This window comes from Manis pentadactyla, chromosome Y (genome assembly GCF_030020395.1).
Source record: "Manis pentadactyla isolate mManPen7 chromosome Y, mManPen7.hap1, whole genome shotgun sequence".
In the NCBI taxonomy this organism is placed as follows: domain Eukaryota; kingdom Metazoa; phylum Chordata; class Mammalia; order Pholidota; family Manidae; genus Manis; species Manis pentadactyla.
In genome coordinates, this window is record NC_080039.1 from 33933595 (window position 1) to 33953497 (window position 19903).

The 19903-nt window shown below is 42.7% G+C and overlaps 1 protein-coding gene across 7 annotated transcripts in view; it reads left to right on the forward strand.

The window, feature by feature from the left end:
• LOC118935962 (neuroligin-4, X-linked) overlaps positions 1-19903 on the forward strand; it is a 236585-nt gene that overhangs the window by 86894 nt on the left and 129788 nt on the right. The window lies entirely within an intron of this gene.

A 19903-nucleotide genomic window follows, 5' to 3' on the forward strand; every position in this document is an offset into this window, starting at 1 on the left:
AAAATCACTCTCCTTATACAAATGGCTACCTATTCCTCTGAACTGTTTTTAACAAATATAACATTTCTCTCCTCTAACCATTAGGGCTACATGTCTAAAAACCCCGAGCTGTGATATTTTACATATGATAAATTCCACATATGAGGTCAGGGTGTTCTGCCCCGCGATGACGCTATCAAAGTTCTTTTGCATATTTTTACTTTACCTGAAATAAAGTTGAATTTTTAAAAAATCAGTGACATGTTATGAATCTTTAAATAAGTGTGGTTGGGAGGAGCTCTTAGCTTACATCACCACTCTGTTAGGGCCTCGCTGGTCTGGTGTTTTGGTGCTGGGCTGGCCTGGGTGCATGGAGGCTGCATTTCCCCTCATGCCACCCCAGAGGTTGGCTTTCAGGGATGCCCCCTGTGCCTTCTGAGTCGCACCTTGGGTCTTCTGGCCACGCCGGCTCTGGAATCGCCCTGATGAAGCTCAGACCTACACGCTCCCCATCACATCCTCTCACAACTGTTCTCAACCCTTGCAGTGAAGTGTCCTTGCAGTCACGGTCACACCTGGGGAAGAGACACTCGGAGACATGGCAGCCGGGGTGCAGAGGCACCCGAAGCTGTTTCTCCTTGTGGACGCCAGCACCTCCAGGGGCAAATGCCTTTCTTCCTCCTGTTCTGGGGTGTATTTCCCCATATGCTGCCCCTTCGGAGGCTGGTACTGCAGAGGGTCCCTGCCTCTGCCCAACGGGGCTTTGGGGGAGTTGTGCTCGACAGCTCGTCCCTTCCTTTCATATTTCCAGAAGGAATGACGTCTGTGGCAGGAGCCGCTTCTTAGGAAGCACCAGCCTGTCAGGGTCCCTTCGTGTATCTGAGCCCAGCTGAGGGTGCTCACTGACACCCAGGCCTCTGAGAGCTCGGTTCTGTCTGCCTGCCTGCCTTGTGAGGCTTTTCAGGGTATGGGTGGGAGTCCTTGCATAAGAGGGATGTGATGGTAGTGGGGTGATGGCGTGCAGGGCAGGGCCCTGGGCATCCCCCGCTGTGCCACACAGGGAACCTGCCACATAGGCACCATCCTCCCACCTCACTCTCCGCACGTGTAAGCAAAGTTCTGCCAGCACCACACATCTGGGGAACGTGAGTTTGCTGATGCGGATATATCCCTCCGAGTCCCCAGAGGCTCCGCTCGCATCTCTGCCTTGGGGCATGGCTTTGCCTTTCACATGCTTGGCAGAGAAGGGGAGAGAGAGAGAGAGACTGCATCCACAGCCCTGGATCGGACACACGGAAACCCCATGGATTTCCTTTTGTGTATCAGAAAAGGTCTGCATAATCTGCTGCCCAACTGGCCAGCTCCAGGGCACATTTACCCATCAGGGCGTGCTGCTGGAATTTGCATCCACTTAGCTGGCTAATTTCGAAAACCCATCGCTGCTCTAATTAGGAGACCTGGTGCCAACGGATTTGGAAAAGGTTCGCAGTCACAAAATAAGGCAATTGTTTCCAAAAGATAAACGCAGTAGATTCAGCCATGGTGCTTGCACACTCTGATTTTTATTTATTTATTTGCTGTGTCTCTTTTGCACCCAGACCGCTCAGAGAATAAAGTCAGAATGCATGGCAACAATGCACGTCCGATAAGTAATAACTAATTTAATGAAAACAAGTTAGATGCCACTTTCTAAGCACTGAAAAGCACTGAACCCACTTAACCTTTGCTTACAGAAAACCTAGTATATTTTAAACAATCTCATCTAAAGTCCTAATGCAAGACTTCTTTGAAGGCACTGCTTTTTGCTCATGGTTTGACTTCATTAAATTACGTCAATTTAAACATTTTATTCCTGGTTCTAAATTACATATGCATATGCACACATTCTGTGCTCTGAGTTAAGTTCTTAGAAAAAGGAGCTAATGTGCAGGAAGCCAGAGTGGGTGCCTATTTAGATATTATCCACCTACAAAGGTGGTTAATATTACACTTCTCCATATGTAATGGTGTCTGAAGCCCTCACTTGGGGAGCTGATAAAGCTGACAGCTATGTAATATATCCATTTTTTCTCACCTAGAATGTAAGGTTTCATTTCTGCATGTCTAGCAATGTGTAGCCACTTGCAATTCCATGAATGCTTTACCTTTGTTATTCAAAGTAGGAAATAAATGTCCATTCTAAGAGCTTTTGTGGAAGAGGTACAACTGGGGATAATCATGAGCAAGTTTGAAAGCTATAATGTAAATCTGTGCAGTATCTGAAAATATTAAATCGATTTTGAAGTGAATATATATCATATATAATCACTCATGCACACAGACATGGACACACAAATGCATGCCCTGTCACAGGCATGCACACACGAGTCACGCACACACCCCCCTCAGCGGCATCCCTCACACATGACCACACTGTGCACACACCCACACGCCACTCATACACCAAGCACAGAACTCCAGAGTAAGTATAACATACCCACATTTCAATTGGGTAGAAACACCCTCCAGGTTCATACACATTAGAGATTTTGTGGCTTCCTGATATCATACATGTTTGTATTTTGACATCAGGTTTCACAGAGGTGGCACCGTCCTTAGGAAAAGCAGCCCTCACGTGCCCTGCCATACCTCTGTGCTGCAAAGAAGCTGCAGGACATGAGGGGTGGATGGTCAGAATGACACAGACATTCTGCACAAATGAGGCTCTGGACTCGTGTGGGAGGGTTCGGTAAGTTGTGAGAGCATTTAGCAGGTGTGCGTGGTGGCATGGGCTCATCCTCCCCATTGGATGGCATGGTTTGCCTGCCCCCTGAGTCCCACACGACCCAGAAAGACTGTGTTCATCATCACCTCCTGGTTCTTGCCCTTTCCCAGAAGCATTCACTCTTGGCCATCAGTTACCCTAAGTCGGACTGTCAGCACATAAGGGGGAGTGAGGGAAAGTTGGAATCTACGTCAATCCTCCCTGCAGAAACTGGAGGGAAGGAGCAATTGGAGCCGAGGGTGGTGGTCTAGGGAGAGAAACACAGCGAGCAAAGCCTCCAGTCAGGCAGAGGGGCGAAGCCATGGGCTTCGTGATCTAATTTCGTTGTGTGGATAAATGTTTTGTGCACACCGGCAAAGCAAATAAATCTTAAAATTCATCTCAACAAATATCTGTTCTCCATCTCCATATGTATGTTTCATACCAGAAAATGTCCAAGGAAATGGGCCTCAGAACACCCTACATGCACCCCCTTGAGATGATCATTATATCCTTTAAGGAAGCGTTCTCGTCTGTTCAAACCTTAATCATTTCCCAAAACAGGAAGCCCACACTTCCCTAGGCATCTTGCTCACCCACCCAGACTCCAGCGTGCTGTCACCTGAGTGATTTGTTGATGATCAGCATACTATGTGTCTTGGATCTCTCTCTCTCTAATAAGTAACCTTTCTGCACAAAGGCTGTCTTTATAATTTAGATTAACAAATGCATTGCAGGGCTTTGTGAAGTAACTGAGCAAGACTAAGTGAGCAAAATATGTTTGCATATATAGAGAATCTCACCTCCAAACACACATGCACAAATATATGTCTCTCTTATCTACCTACCTACCTACTGTCATTTATGTGTCTATCTAGGTATCTATGTCATCCCTATCTGTCCATTTATATCTATCCATCAGTTCCTGAATATTGTATTTTAAAGTAAAATTATATTTCCGGCAGCCGTATGTGGGGGGAGCCTAACAAGCACCTGTTTGAGAATTCTGTTCATCTTTTCTTTTTACTTAGTGGTTTGTTCTTATCCCTTTCAAATGCCCCGTTGGCTCGATTTGTCTGCTCCTGGGGCTCCACAGGTCCCTGTCTTCTGGAATCCAGTGTCTAGTCACTGTCAGGGAGAAAGATGGCATTCCTGGTGATGATGGGTCAGGAGAAGGGAGTTGATATAACGTAAGAGCCATAGCTAGCGATGTTACCTGGAATGTGTATTTGCTGTCTGCTACTTGTCCCCAGAATATAAACTCTGAGGCGGTGGGGGTCTGTTTCCTTCAGTAGAGTATTTGCAGTGGCTAGTACACATGCAATGCATGAGAAATACTTGTGCAGTGCATGGATGAATGAATGCATCCTAATTTTCTCATCGCTGTGCTGTGGCTAAGCTGTCTCTGCTTTATCGCCCTACCTGTTTCCTAGTATCTGTCTAATTCCCACCTGTTAATGCTGATCACTGATGGCTCCTTCTGTAAGATGCCTTTGCCAGCCACTCCTGGGTACAGATATGTGTCCCTCCAGTGAAATCCCACTGAACTTGATCTGCATCTGTACATTTTCCTGTATTTTCTAACCCTCAGCCCTGTCAGATGATATCACTTGACTGAGTGAAGAGTGGGTTTGCTTTTCATAAAACCTTAGAAAGTGCTTTCCACATAGCCATTGACAGATACTCGATCATCGTGTCCAGCACCTGATGAAATTGGTAGGGAAGGCGTTTCCATCTTGCCCAATGGATGAGAAAAACAAACTTCAGAGGGACTCAGAATGCAGGATGTTATGCCTCCAGAAGTGAGCAAAGAAAGAGAAGTCTGTTGACTTCAGCCACATCCCCTGGCCATCTGATGATTTTTCAGCATCCTTTACTTCCATCCCTGACATGGATGTGGAAGTACACTAACAAACACGGATTTAAACAATTCAATCCAGTTTCACAGATATTTAATGAGCATTTGCTGGGCGAAAGGCGTTTTGCAGTAAGTAGGCATCTTGATGATGTAACAATGGACTGTAGAATTTTTTGTCCCCTTTAACTTTGAAAGACCAATGCTTGGCTGGTGATTGGTACCCAGAAGGAAGCACCTGAGTGAATCAAGAAATGCTTCTGCCATAGAGGAGAGAATCAGGTGCCAGGTAGAGAATGAGGGAGAACAGAATAATTGTGCCAACAAGAAAAGTCATGGGAGAAGGACCTCTTTTGGTTGTTTATTCCTACAGCCACTTTACTGCTCAGAGCTTGATAGAAATGGATAAATAAGACTTGCTGATCTGAAATGCTTATCCCAGAATATTCTATGAGCTGTAACCAGATCTGAAATGAGCCCATACATTCTACTGGTTTTATTTGTTTCTCCACCAGCATATCCTGAGCATCTATGTGCTGTCTATGGTTCTGGACTCTGGGAATAGAGAACGATGCAGATGAGACGTGGTTTCTAATGCGATGGAACTTACCCTCCCGAGCAGTGGTTCTCAGCCAGGAGATGTTTGGCAATGTCTTGAGACAGTCTGGGTTGTCATGATGGGCTTTCCTGGGGGAATCTGGTGGGGAGAAGCAGGCAGGCTGAGCACCCCACAAGAGAGAATCATCAGATCCAAAATGTCCATAGGGCTGAGGTCAAGGAACTCTGATCTAGTGGTAGAGTGAAAACAATCAACTAATTACCCACAGGTGTAGTTACAAACTGGAAGAACTGTTGGAAGCTGGCCTGGTTCACTTCAGGGCTTCTGATGCACACTGATAATGAGAACAATGCGGCGGCAGCACAGGGATGGCTCGTTATGGCAAGAAGGTCTGGTGGGCAATGGATGGGCACGTACAAATACCCTGTGGTCACAGGGAGTCTGGCATAATCCAGGATCTAAGGGTACAGGTGTGACTCAAGGACAAAGGGCCCAGGGGACACAGGCAGGAAGGAAAATTGGGGAAGCAGGCAGGGATCAGGTCTTTGTGGTACACCAGCAATTACAGAAAGGGGCACAGATAGGCTTCTATAGACCCCTTCCCTGTCCTTTTCTGAAATAACATTCAGTCATTGGATCAGCACCTCTGGTTCTCCCCAATCATCTAACTGCCTGGTCTCTGCCCTAGGGATTTCATATTCCCAGCCAGAAGACAGGTGCTGGGCTAGATGAATGATTCTCAAATGCGTGTAATATCCTCCGGACATCTCGTGATTTTCAAGTGTTTTGCTGGTTTATTTTCTCCCCGTATTTTGGGTTAGAGGAACTGATGGCTCCCTGTTTCTTTTTTCTTGCATTTTGTTCCAAAGTTAGATTATCAACCGCCAAACCTTGTCCCTCGCTGATCTGAAAGGTTGGATGTTGATTCTAAAAGTTGCAATGGCAAAGGCTGATGATGATTTGAGGGCGCCTGTCATTTTTCTGAAGCCTGAGTTTGAACTGGTTTGAGTCATACACAATCACTCAACTATTGGTGTGATGCCTCCCTCAACTAATGCATGAAATGGGTTCTTTTTTACATTTGAGAATGTATGTGATAAAGGCGTTGTTCGGATACACAGAGGTCACGGCACAGCGTCATACTGAAGGCTGAGTGTTCACATTTTATCTCTTCATTTTTGGACACTGATGTATTCTGCCCATCTTGTTCATCCATGCACCTCACATTTGGGATTCTGTATGTTTGCTTTTGGATCACCTGGAGGGGGCTACCTGGCTGGGGTTGGGATGCACGGGTTTCTAGCCTTCCACCAGTCTACAACCAGAGCAATGCCAGTGAGACTTTCTTGTTGGATTTTATTTGTTCTGTTGCTTGTATTTGAGAGAACACATAAGCATTTTTCAAAAGAATGGCCAATAATAAAAAAAATTTTAATTGTTTTCCTCCTAAGATCCAGACAAGGTAATGACGTCTTCTCTCCCACCTCTGTGAGTTTATGAATTTTCAAGGTCTTCACCTGGGCAATAAGGTAAAAGAAAAAAAAAGGAAAGGAATTAAGTATACGGATTTAGAAGAATTGTCTTTATGTGCAGATGGCATAATTGTTTATATAGGAACTCCTAAGGCATTACAAACTTTTAAAACTCATAAATGATTTTAGAAAAGTCTTGGGATACAAGGTGCACACACGGATTTTTATGTCTATATTCAACAAGAAGCCATCAGAAAATGAAATTTAAAATACACCATTCACAATGGAAACCAAAGCATAAAATATTAGGAATAAGTAAAAAAATTGTGTAAGACCATGTAGATGTGCAGAATGGGTGTTGTTTTTAACAAAGAAATGGAAGTTGGGGATTTTTATTAAAATAGTGATGAATTGATAAATAATTTGTGGGAGAATTGACAACTTCACAACTGTTGAGCCTTCCAATCCATTAACATGATGATTTAACTATTTTAGTTTAAACTTCCTTAATTTTTTCTTGGCAATACTTGCCATTTTCAGAGTAGAAATCTTGCCTGTTTTTTGTTAAACTTATTCCTAAATGAAAATGGGCCCACATAGTGGGACTGCAATTCTAAGATGTATCTAAGCAGCCATCGTATGTCTGTTGATGATGCAAAATCAACCAATAGTCTACAATTTTATAATCTGATGTCATGTAAAATTTGATAAGCCAGTGTACTAATAGTACTGCTGAATTTATCTCTTTTGAAATATTAGCACCCAATTCACATTTATTTATTTACTATGTGATAATTCTTTTTTAATCCTGTCCTTGAAAGCTTCCTTTGGTTTTTATAGCAAAATGGTATAGATTCAATATTCCCTTATTGGTATATTTTTTTCTTTTTTACGACATTGAATGATTTCTCTTGTTTCCTGGCTTCATACCACACAGACCACTCACTCTCTCTGTGGTGTTTACTGACTGCTTTGTGGGTTCTCTGTCTTGCTGTTTGATCCCTGGTATCCTGAGTTTTTGGTTTTTCACCCTACATTTGGATGCATCCTTTCAAATGAAACATTTTTTTAAGGGAGATAGAGTAGCAATAAGGAGGCAGGCAGAGGCCTCCTATGGGCTAAGAGAAACTCCCTCTATTGGTTTTAGCTATGATTTTCTTTATTTGTCTTCCTGTAGAGTGTGTGTAAGTCTGCTCGTTGCCCCTGTGTACACTATGCTGTACTTTTAGCTTATTATCAACGCCTTCAAGACCAAGAAAGATCTTTGTACACAACATAATCATCCTTTAAAGAAATCTCAAAATCTATGCTAGCATCTGTTGCTTATGGATCTATGTCAAGAGTCCACTATGGCCGTAACCAACATTTTTTCCCTTAACCAATTGAAATAATTTCCAGAGTACCATAGTTCTTGCAGCTTCATAGACCGAAAGGACAGATGTCTTTGATATCATCATTCTATATAGTTACTCAGTTATATCATCTTCCCTCACATTTTTATAAGATCTTTCAATATCCAAAGTGCCACACTGATATCACAAAGGTATATCACTCCCTTGATATAGGATGGATATAGCTCTATTCCATCACTGAAAGATGAGCCAGTCGTGCTGGAAAACTGAGTGACCCATATAGGTCTAGTTAATGCACTCAGAGCCCAGATCCTGGTGTTCAGAGAGAACCTTTCCATGCCCTGTAGGAATCCCTAAAAGTCAAACACAGGAGCCCAGTGACTCATTTATATACAGCTTGATTCAAAAACCTCCTCCGGCTGGAGCAGACATGGCTGGTTCTCACCACACATGCTCCTGAAATGTTTTCTTTTTAGTTTCATACTAAGAAGATACATTAGTGTCCCTACACGCTTGCACCCACTCATGAGATCTTCATGTCAAACAGCCAGCCAGAAGCTCTCCCAAGTTAACACCTTTGACCTGGAATTCCTCCCATAATGGTACGCAACCATCCCCCCATCTACAAGTGCCACTTGAGGAGCTCAGGGGTGCGTGAGCATTCCTTTCCAAAATGGAAAAACAAAACTGCACTGAGAATTCACTCATCGTGCTGGGAGATGCACCACTGTTTTCTCTCAATGATGCATATTCTAAAGCTTAATTCTGAGGATACCACGTTAAAGGTTAAATTGTATCAGGGAACATGACAGAGTAGATTCTTGATGCCAGCCATTTCAGATAATGAGCCTATTTTTTTCATTGGCCACTAATCAGTAGGAGAGACTGGTTCTGACACACAGGCACTGTCGCTGTATAAGTCAGGAAGACCCAGCGTTGCTTGGCCGTGAGAACAGGATAAGGCATGTCAGGCGGGTCTCAGGAGTTACCCTCGGGCAGCTCGGATTGTGTTAGGCTAGTGGGGAGGCATCCGCTCAGCTCTCCTGGCGGTCACTAGGATGAGCTTCTAGAAAAAAACAGCCTGTCTGGATTTGGAGTAAAGCAGAGCCGTTCCACGGAACTTGGAATTTCACTGTGAAATGTAGCTTCTTCCCAGGGTGGGCGATAGAAACGAGTCTTGCTGTTGTATAAACAGACACTTCTGTCTTACTGGGTGAAAAGTTCTCCATGTATATAGTTAACAACTCTGTCTCCATTCATTTATACAGTTAATTATAATATAGTGATTAATAAGTAGAGATGAGGACTATTTCAGATGTCCTGTCTGAAACGCCACTGGTGACTCCATGATCAGATATCGACACTCTGCACAGGGGATGCATGGAGCCGGGCTGGGGCACATTTTGGATTTTCATTTTTCCACCAATCTCTTACCCAGATCCCGGGTTTTATCAACATCAGCACTCCTTACATTTGTGGGGGTGTCCTGTGCACTGCACGGTGTTGACAGCATTCCTAGGGCTCTTCCCATTTGATGTCAATAGAATCAAACCCCCTAAGCAGTAGCAGTCATAAAACGTCTGTGCAACGCTTCCAAATGTGAGCTGCGAGTGAAGTATCCATCCCCTCTGAGGGCCACAACTCTAACCTGTTGCATTCTCTTACTAATCATCAGCAAACTTGGGTAGAACTGGCCTGAAATACTGCGTAAATGCAAATTTCTTTGGATAATTATTTAAAATCATTACATTTATAGGACATAGTCACCCAAGGTGGAATCCCCTCTTTACAGAGACCAGAAAATACACTTCATTATTTTTTTAAAAAGTCTTAGTTTTAATCAATGAGTATTGTGAAAAGGCTACTTCTTTAAGGTAACAGTTGCTTCAAAGATAAGATGTTATTTTTGAGGCTGACAGATGTTCCTTGCATTGAGGCATTGCTATTTTGAGCCTACTGCTTTTCAATGCCTTTGTTATCTTTATTCTCATCTAAAACAATTCTATTCTGCATCAACAAGAATATGGAATCACATGTCTTCTCCAGAGTAGAACATGGTCATTAAAGAGTGTGCACCCTGCTAACAATTGGAGTTCAGGGCGCGCATCGATACAAATACCTTAACATTTCTGTCGTTAGACACACTCACTTAAAGCCTTACATATTTTTTGATAGAATTTAATAACTACACCTCATAAACATGGGACTTTATTCAGGGCATGATTTTGCATGTTGGAATAGATGAAACATCTTCCGGAAAATAATTGGTGCATATTTGACACAATTGCCTATTTTCTTTCTCTCTTTTTTTTTGATGCAATTTTCTTCATTAATGCTCTAAACCTTTACATGTGGTTCATGTTGGGTGGACCTGCACATCATGCCTCTTCTCTACACAGGCGATGATGCTTCCATAGTGCGTGGTTAAATTCCTTGTGGTTTGAGTCTCTGTGGCCACTCAGATGAATGACTTCTGCCAATCCTGTGGGTAATTCTTTGTAGATTTGCTCCAAGACATTGGCCTCACCCACTATCAGGCATATTTGAGGTACAGCGCATCCTGTCTTGCTTCCCCACTCCCTCTGTGATGGAAATGTCCAGTAGGGTGACCAGCTGGGCTTGGCTTGCCAGGCGTCTCCCAGCATTGGCACTGAAAGCCTATGACACAGCGAAAACCTCAGACCCAAGAACGGGCCGTTTGGCCACTGTGATGTTTGGTCTGGTAGATGCACGCACAGATCTGTGCAGCTCTGCAGGGAAGCTGTCTGAAATTTGACACTGTCTTCCAAATCCCTTCCCTTAGATGCCCTTCCTCGTTCCCAGCACGTAGGGAGAGAATGTGAATAAAAAAACACAATATTTTTTCACAAAATAGCATGTTATATGTGATAGTTGGTAAACACATTCTTTGCCTCTCGGTTGTAATAAATGAGAAAAAACTTACCTTCCCCCAGAATTATTAGGACAATGAATGAGAACATGCCCTAAATCACTTTGCACAGCACATATTCATTAAAATATGGATTCAAACTACAGTGATACGTTCTGTTGACTTTCAAATAAAGACACTGGAATGCATTTGCTATTTAGTTATGATGGGTAAAAAACTGGATAGTGATATAAAAGCGTACTTTATTCTTTCATTATTAACTTTATTTCTCAGTAGGGTGTTTCCATTATTTAAGGACTATAAAATACATTAAGGGAATCCCATTTAGTGCTAGGATTTGTATGTATAAATTATACAGAGTAACTACTTTGTGAAATAATAGGTCAAGTTATTCAAGTTACTATTAAATGTACTTTGTAAATATTTGCTTAGGCGTTGAAGTGATATTCAAATACATGTCTTCTCCATTCGTGCCATTTTCTCCTTCTGCAACTCTGATTAGTTATGTGATAGACATTCTTACTTTCACATACATGTCCCTAAATTCACTTCCATTTTAGCTGTTTCTGTACCTGCTGTGTTTTATAAAGTTCTCTCAGATGTGTCTCCCATTTACTCTCTTCTCTCCTGTGTCTAACCTTCTCCTTGTCAAATCCACTGATGTGTATTTATCTTGACAATTACAGTGTCTACTTGGTTTGATTTCTGTGTGGTCATTTTTTAGATCTTTGACCTTCCCAGTAATTTCCTGCATCTTGCTTATCTTCCCATATTCCATGCTTTATTTCTTTCAGCATATCTTCCAGAGCTATTTATGCTTTACGGACAGTACAGTTAAAATCTCAGTGCTCTTGTGCTCAGGCATGTTGACTGTGAGCTCATGTTTGTTTGATCTTAATCTGTGGGAACTTCCAGGAGGACACTGGTAATTCTTCCTGCTTTGTTCCTCCTTCTGACAAGAGCTTGAGTGTGAGATTTGAGTCCATTTAGGGGTCACTTCCCCGCCTTGCTAGAGTGCCTCCTGTCTTAGCCACCTGACCGCCCAGAGGCTGCCTGCCCTCATGCTCTGGGGTTGGTGCAGTTGCAGATAAACTCTCTCGTGGCAAATCCCTTTTCCAGTTTTCTCATTATCAGGAAAGTCAAGTATGCTTTAGCACAAGCTGTTGGAGGAGCATGTGGAGGGCAGAGTCAACCTTGTCTATTTCCCTTATGTGAGTAAGCCCAGAAACTCACTAACCCTGTATCTTATCAGGATTTAATTGTTCTACAGAGGGAATGTCTCTCAAGAGTGTTGTTTTATCTGCTGATGGCGGAAACTTTTCCTTTCAGAGGATTTCATCATAGTAATAAAGGGAGAGAGAGACACACAGACAGAAGGCAAGGAAGGAGGGAAGAAATACTGAGAAACAGCTCCCCCAGTTGTGCAAGTCAGTTGTCACATGCCTTTATCCTGTGAGCCAATTTCTTTTTTGTCCAGACAGCACTGGGCTCTTACCCTATAATACAGATCCATGAGGAAACACGTTTCATGAAAAGGGATTTTATAGTATTACACAGTTGGCAGCAATATGGCCATGTGTTGTGATAATGAATACTAACCTAAAATAATAGGATGGGGAGAAAAATAGCATTGACATGGTAATACCATTTTTTTAAATGAATCTAACTCATCCAGTATTGATTTTGAATAAAGCAGACATTCAGCCATTAACAAAATCTCCTTTAATATCCTATAAGGAAGGGGGCACTTTCACAAACCAGATATTGGGTCCGTATATGAAAATTTATACCCCTTCTGCGAGGGTTCCATTTTCTTGATGGCAAGCATCCTCTGATTGTAGAACATTAACTCGAATAATACTAATTTAAATATGATAACAATAAACAAGGCAGCTATAATAAATAACATAAATACATAAATCTTACATAATAAATTATAAAATGAATGACGATGATTTCAAATATAACATTTCAGGATGTCCCTTTAGTTCATAGACATAAATTATAAAACATGGTACAGAAACATGCATGGCTATAGTTGTGGAAATGTTCCTTACATGCTACTATATTTTAAAAGATAGAACAAAAGCAGCTCAAGGAAAGCTTTGACATTGTAACATCGGAAACTGGATGATGGAGAAAGATGAAATTTTTGTTGGAAAAGAGAGTGATGGACCGGCCCGGCCAGGTGGTATAGCCAGGCAGCCATATCTGCCCGTCATTCACGCCCGGTGCATGGTGTTGCTGTGAATTACATTCCCGGTGTGACACGAGGGACCCTGGGGCCACATGATGGTAAGAGCCGCTCACACAGTGAACATTTCAGGAGGGATCAATTCCCTCAGTTTTGTCCTAGGAGGAAATCGTGTGTTCACTTTCCATCTATGCAAGCAAAGCATTTTGCTCACAACCGAAAGGTGGTTTACATGATCTTATTTTCATCTAATCCCATGACTAACCCCTGTGAGAAAACAAAGCCAGCCCAGCAGACATTTGGGCAGTCCTGTTGAGGAGCAGACGCGGGGGAGGGCAGGGTGTTGGGTCAAGAAACAGATCCAGGCACTCCGGTGGCCGAGAGCTGATGACACGACCCAGCTGTTGCTTTGCAATTTGTCTGGTGAGTTTGTAGGGACAGACAGGAGGCACCGCATGCTGTCTGAGTCAAAGGTTCCATCCTGTTGGATGAACAAATGAAAAAAGGGTTCCTTGGAAAGAACAGAGGGCGAGCAGACACATGGGGGCAGGCGCTATGGGGCAGGCCAGGCGGGGAGATAACGAGGCATAGAGCTGGCCCTTTAGCCTTTATTTAGCAAAGGACCAGTGTAAGGCTGGTGACGCTTTTTACATTTAAAATGTATGTTCCATGGGCTTAGAGATGATTATCCATAAATAGTATCATTAGCAAATGTTTACTGGAGGCAACTGCCCATTATTTGCAACATTCCTGTGTCTTGTAAGCTGATAACTGTTTCAAATGGAAAAAAATAACTTCAACCTATAACTTGACTTGCTATTAATGAAGCTTCACCCTCACCAGAGATCTCAGGGAACAATCCTGCCAATTATCAAGAGAATGGCTTATTTCCTTACCCTGAATAAGGATTGTCTTTCAGAATTTCCATCCCTAGGACTCTTATTGTTACCGTAATCGTTGAAATTACCAAGACAGTTGCTTTTCGTGGCCACTTTATAACAAATCAAAATCTCAGTGTTTCCGCTGATTCTGTAGCTTCATGAACTTGAAGTCTAAATACATGAAAGAAAAAAATGTCGAATGAACGTTTTTGAAAAAATGACTGCCAGAATGTGTTTTCCAAAGGCAATTTAAGAATTTTTTTAGAGAGGTGCATTTTCCTTAATTTCACATGAAAATTCCCATTTTAGGTCCCATATCCATGCATTTTGACTTTTCAAGATTTTGAAAAAAACAGTCTTATTTAATAACAAATATGTATAACCAGAAATCTATTGTCCTAAAAGTTCAAATAATTAAGACGCCCTTTTTAATACTTCATTTTAATTTGTTAATTCAAAAATCTCAGCAATTTAAAAAGTGAAATTGTCTTAGTTTAAGTGTACCCAAGTTTAAGTGACTATACATACTCATTGTTTTCATTGCATGCTGTGAATTCTCCCTAAATCTGTGAAGAGATGCATTCCTTACTTTAAAATAATAATGTGCGTTTGGCATTATATATTCCTTTTCTGTTAGCATTCAACGTGTCCAAAAGTCAATGCAATTTATCCTTATATTTATTAAAATGTTAAATAGGAAATAGTTGGTGCTTGGATGGAGGAAGAGGAGGTTATTTTTTTTTCTGTCTACTTTTAGTCCCAAAGGGTGATTGATGAAAGACTTATACAGCCTTAATACCATATTAAGGGGTGATTTCCTTTCCATCCGGGATCAACTCAGTAGTATTATGCACCAGCATTCCTGCAGGCCCCCTGCCCAGTGCCATATGAGTATCTGATGTTCCCCTGGATGGGAAAACTGCTCAGATATTAATGACTTGTTTCAGGCACCTTGACAGTCTTATCATAGACTCTAGCCATGGACCGTGAAAAATGGCTTCTACAGGGGCTTAAGAGAGAAAATGAAGAGCTCTTCATTTTCTCTTGGCATTTCCTGCTATTGTTAAAAAGGTCAGATGTGCAATTTAAAATGTCCCATGCGTGGAGCATGACAAATGTCACAGAGAAAATGAAACTGCTTCCGGTGGCGTTTTTGTGGACCACTTCCAAAGGGTACCATTTTTCACGTTTCCCCTTCTCATGAATTTGCAGAGCTGGGCTCGTGCCGAACCCCTGCCCCACTGTGAGTTGTAGGCAGGCAAATACTATCGGTGAGGTATGGAAATTGTGTGCAGACGAGAATACCAATTTGAGAAGAGAGGTGAGAAATTAAATGGTGCCGAAAAAGAAAAGAGGAATAAATTGCAAATGACTCTGTCAAAGCCATCAAGGACACTCATAGTTGAAGAAATAAAATGTCTAAAACTCACCAGTTAGAAATTCCCAAACATATTCATGCTTAAAGGGAGGCAAGTCTATTGTATTTATTTTCTTTTACTTTGTTGTAATTTGGCATAATCACAAAACTAAACTGCATTATCTGCATGCACGGTCAAATGAGAATGTGCACAGTTAGCTTGTGGGTGGAGGAACTGATGGAGATTTGGGGGAGAAATCGGGTATTCTATATTAACATTTTTTTAAAGGCTCACTTTTCTCTCCAGCAGTGCATTCTCAGGTATTTTTAGTCTTTGTGAGATACTATAACAAAAAAAAAAAACACAAACTGGAAGGCTTACAAGGTAGACAATTTTTTTCTCAGTTCTGGGGGCTGGAGGTCCAAGGTCAAGGCATCAGGAGAGTCAGTGTCTGGTGAAAAGTGGATGCCTGGGTTCCCACTGTGTCCTCGGGTGCTGTGAGGGGTCAGGAGCTCTCTGAGATCTCTTGGTAAGGGTACCAACCCCACCCATGAGAGCTCCACCCGCAGGACCTGATCACGTCCCAAAGACCCCACATCCTCATACCGTCCCAATGGGGCATTTCAGCATATGAATTCTGGGGGACACCTGCCGTCTATAGCATGCATGGCCATTGTTACAGAATTGTCTCCCATTGGGGGAATAAGCAAATGGATTATGCACAACTTATAAACAAATTTGCAGTGTTTACCCCTTAAGACGGGGTGCAGCGTGCACCGGGGAGAGACTGGGATTGGCAGAGAAATGAAAACCTCCAGCTATGCCTATGCCCTACGCCGAGAGCAGTCATCACACTTGAAAACATTTTCTTTCTTCCCTAAACTTGATTTGCCGGCCTCTCAGTTCACCACTTAACTTTTATATCCGTTTGTCTTTCCCCAAGCCAGGGGCTTGCCAGGTTTCTCCCTGCTCATGATAATTCCCTGGGCACCCAGTAGGTCTGCCAGAATCCATCTGGACTTGACGGGATCATCATTCACCTTCCAACAAATGATAATGATGATAACAATCATGGTGCATTTTTTTGTTTGTTTACTGTTTACATGAGTTTTCTTGGTTTTTACAAAACACCTGCATGAAATAACCCGTGCAAACCCACACCACTTCCAGGAAACAGACATTGATGGAAATGCGAGGCCTGGAAAGAAGGACGAATTGGCAGGGCAGACCCCGCGACCCCCCGCCCGTTCCGGATTGATCTGGACATGCATGGGCTGCTCTCACCCTTGCCCTTTGCCTGTCACAAGCCCTTTAAGGAAAATAATACTGAGCTATCCATCAGCCCTCTGGGAAATGCCATCAGAATCCTCCAGAGATAGTTTTCTGAAGACACCGGCCTGATTCTCATCATCACCAGTAGCATGTTTCAGTCTCTTCTCTATGCCAGGCGCGATGTGCTGCCGCGGTTGGTCCGCCAAGCTAGGAAAAGCTCCAGAAAGGGTGTTGAAACACGTCAGAACACATTACCCGAGCCTCTGTAAACAGAGTCTGTCCATTCTTGGAGCACACTGAGAGCTCGGGGTAGGGTGATCGCTGAGAAATGCCCCAAACCTACCTTTACCATAAATATTCAAGGCAAGGGGCTTCCATCATACAAGCAAAGGTTGAGGATGCATTGGTCCTTCAATACGGATATGGAAGCGATGGTGTTATATTTACGACAGAAAGGGTCCAGCAAGAACAGAAACCTGCAGTTTCTTGAGCTCCTCTATTTAAGAACCCATCAGGAACGAACTCTCCCCAAACCACCTTCCCAGACTGATTCGTACCCACCTCTCTCCCACCTTCCAGAACGTGGGCAGTGCTCGACCTCCCAGCCCCAGCCACCAGCTACAATAGTTCTTCCTGCTCTGCCACAATTCTGTTTTCCCCACCCTAAACAGCCTCAAATCCACTCTACATCATTTTAGGGCAGTAAACTGATCATTCTCCTTCTGTCTTACGTATCTCCAACATATTCTTTTTGTTCTTTTTTAACTTTTCAAGTATTCATTAATTCATTTAAAAGTAATAGTAAGTCAATTGCATATGAACATGAAAGAACAATCTTAGGAAATTGTATTTTCCTTTTCAATTGATGTAAAATTGACATACACATTACATGAATTTCAGATGTATAACATAATGATTTAATATTTGTATATATTGCAAAGCGATTACTAGAGTGAATCTAGTAGTTAGCTTCAGTCCATACATAGTTATAATTTTTTAATTTCTTGCACTGAGTTTTAAGACCTGTTCTCTTAGGAACCTTCAAATATGCAATACAGTATTAACTATAGTGGCCATGCTGTACTTGACATCCCCAGGACTTATTTATAAATGGAAGTTTGGACCTTTTCTGACCCCCATTCCTCCCGTCACCCACTCCGTGCTTCTGGCTACTGCCAGTCTGTTCTAGATCTGTGAACTTGGTTTTTTAAAAATTCTATATATAAATTAGATCATATGGTATTTGTCTTTCTCTTGACCTATTACCCATAAAATAATGTTCTCAAGGTCCATCCAGGTTTTTGCAAATGGCAAGATTTCATTCTTTTTTATGGCTGAATAGTATTCCATCCTAAATCTGTATCACCCCTTCTTTATCCATGTATCCTTTGATAGGCACTTGGGTTGCCCCATGTCTCGGCTGTTATATGCAGTGCTGCTGTGAAAAAAAACTACTGCTTTCGTCTTCTTTGAATAAATACTGAGAAGTGGAATTTCTGGATCGCACATAATTCTATTTTTAATTGTTTGAGGACCCTCCATGCTGCTTTCCATCACAGCTCCACCAGTTTGCATTTTGACCTGTCTTCTTCCTTCCACTAAGAGTCACAATTCTTGGAATCAGAATTCATGTTCTTTATCCTCTAGTTCCCGGGCACTGGTTCGCCCCCTGTCAACCTCATGCTAAGGAGTCTCGTTACAGTAATGAGCAGGGGTGACATGACTCACTGCCCGGCCATGGCAATCCCTGAGTCATGGTCTCACCACAGCGTGGTGGGCACTTGTCTGTCTGTCCAGTGCTTATTCTACAGTTCCTCTTGGGTCCCTGGGTCCCTATGCTCTGGTCTTGTTCTGACAGGCTCTTCCCTACTTCTGTCTTCGTTTTAAAATATTGGCTTCTCCAAGTGTGCATTCTAGACTCTATTCTCTTCTTTATGTTCTGTCCTGACTGGTTTAATCCACCTGTATCACTTTGGCAACACCTTTGTGTGACTGACTTTTGTCTATTTGCAGCCCAGAACATTAACTTTGTTTTTTTTGGCTTCTCTCAGAAACCTCTGTCTGAACATCACGTCGACTCCAAGCTGAGCAGACCCAAATATGGACACATGATTTTCCTCTGAACCCATGCCTTTCTTTGCACCCTCCATTTGCTCAAAGGTATCTCAGACACCAGTGTGTCCAAGAACCCCGATGAATTTTCCTTCCCTTCTTGTCACTGATCAGATGAATGGCTCTATCTCATCATTTCTGCCCTGCAAAATAGCCCAAGTATGTGCTGTCTGCTCAGTGCCCGCCGTCACTACTGTCTGTCATTCTTGCCTTCCTGCTTCAGTTTCGATGGCCACTCACTTCCTCACAATCCTACCTCCGAGCCGTGCTACCAGGATGTGCTTCTTTTTGATTCTCAGGTCAAATGACTCCATTTCCTAGTTAAAAATAAATCATGACCAGGTGTTCCCAGGGGCTAGCCTTTATTTACCACCTGGGAGAACATTAGACCCTAAAGACTATAGAGATGGATCTTTAAAACATGCCCTGTCTCCGTTTTTGGGTGCCAGCTTTCTCCAGTTTCCACCCACATGTACCCCATGCTGTCGCCTTTCGGAACAAACAGCTCACAGTTGCCCAAGAACACCCTGCTGTCCCCCACACACCCCCGGACCTGCCTTCTGACCGGCTGTGCCCACAGGACCCCCTCCCCACTCTCCATCTGCGCTGGTTCCAGGCATTTATTCAATCTGGTAAAAAGGGATTTTCACAGTCTTCATTTTCTTGGAGAATATATTTATATATATGTATAAGAACGCTTGGACATATTTTTGTGATATCTGTGTTTCTGAGGCTTAGCTCATTTGTCCTTTTCAAGTATTACTCAGGAAACAATTTCTGGATGGACGGATGGATGAAGGTGAGGATTCTGCCAAATTATAGAAAATTAGGACCAGAGGATCCCCTTGGATGAGTTCAGGACAAAGAAAGGGGGGATTTACTTTTAATTTATATAGCAAAATCAGTCAGTGCATTCCTAAAAATGCATATGTGTTCCATGTGTGTTGTGTTGAGAATGGGAGAACAGTCCAAGCATTTGTGCACGAGAGTGCATGGATGAAATGGAGCTGGTCTCGTGGTGTTCCTTCTCAACGTGTGGGAAGAAAAAGTCCTGTGGTCACAACTGTGCACTGGGGACATAATCCCATTTTTTAGAAAATAAGATCGTGTACTCCTTTGTTTTCTCCATCACATTGCATTTCACTCCTCTCGGGCTGACTGTTCTGGGTTCTGGATTGTAGAACATGGGCAGCAGGTGAAGGGAAAGATGGGTGGAAAATCCTCGCTCTAGGGAGG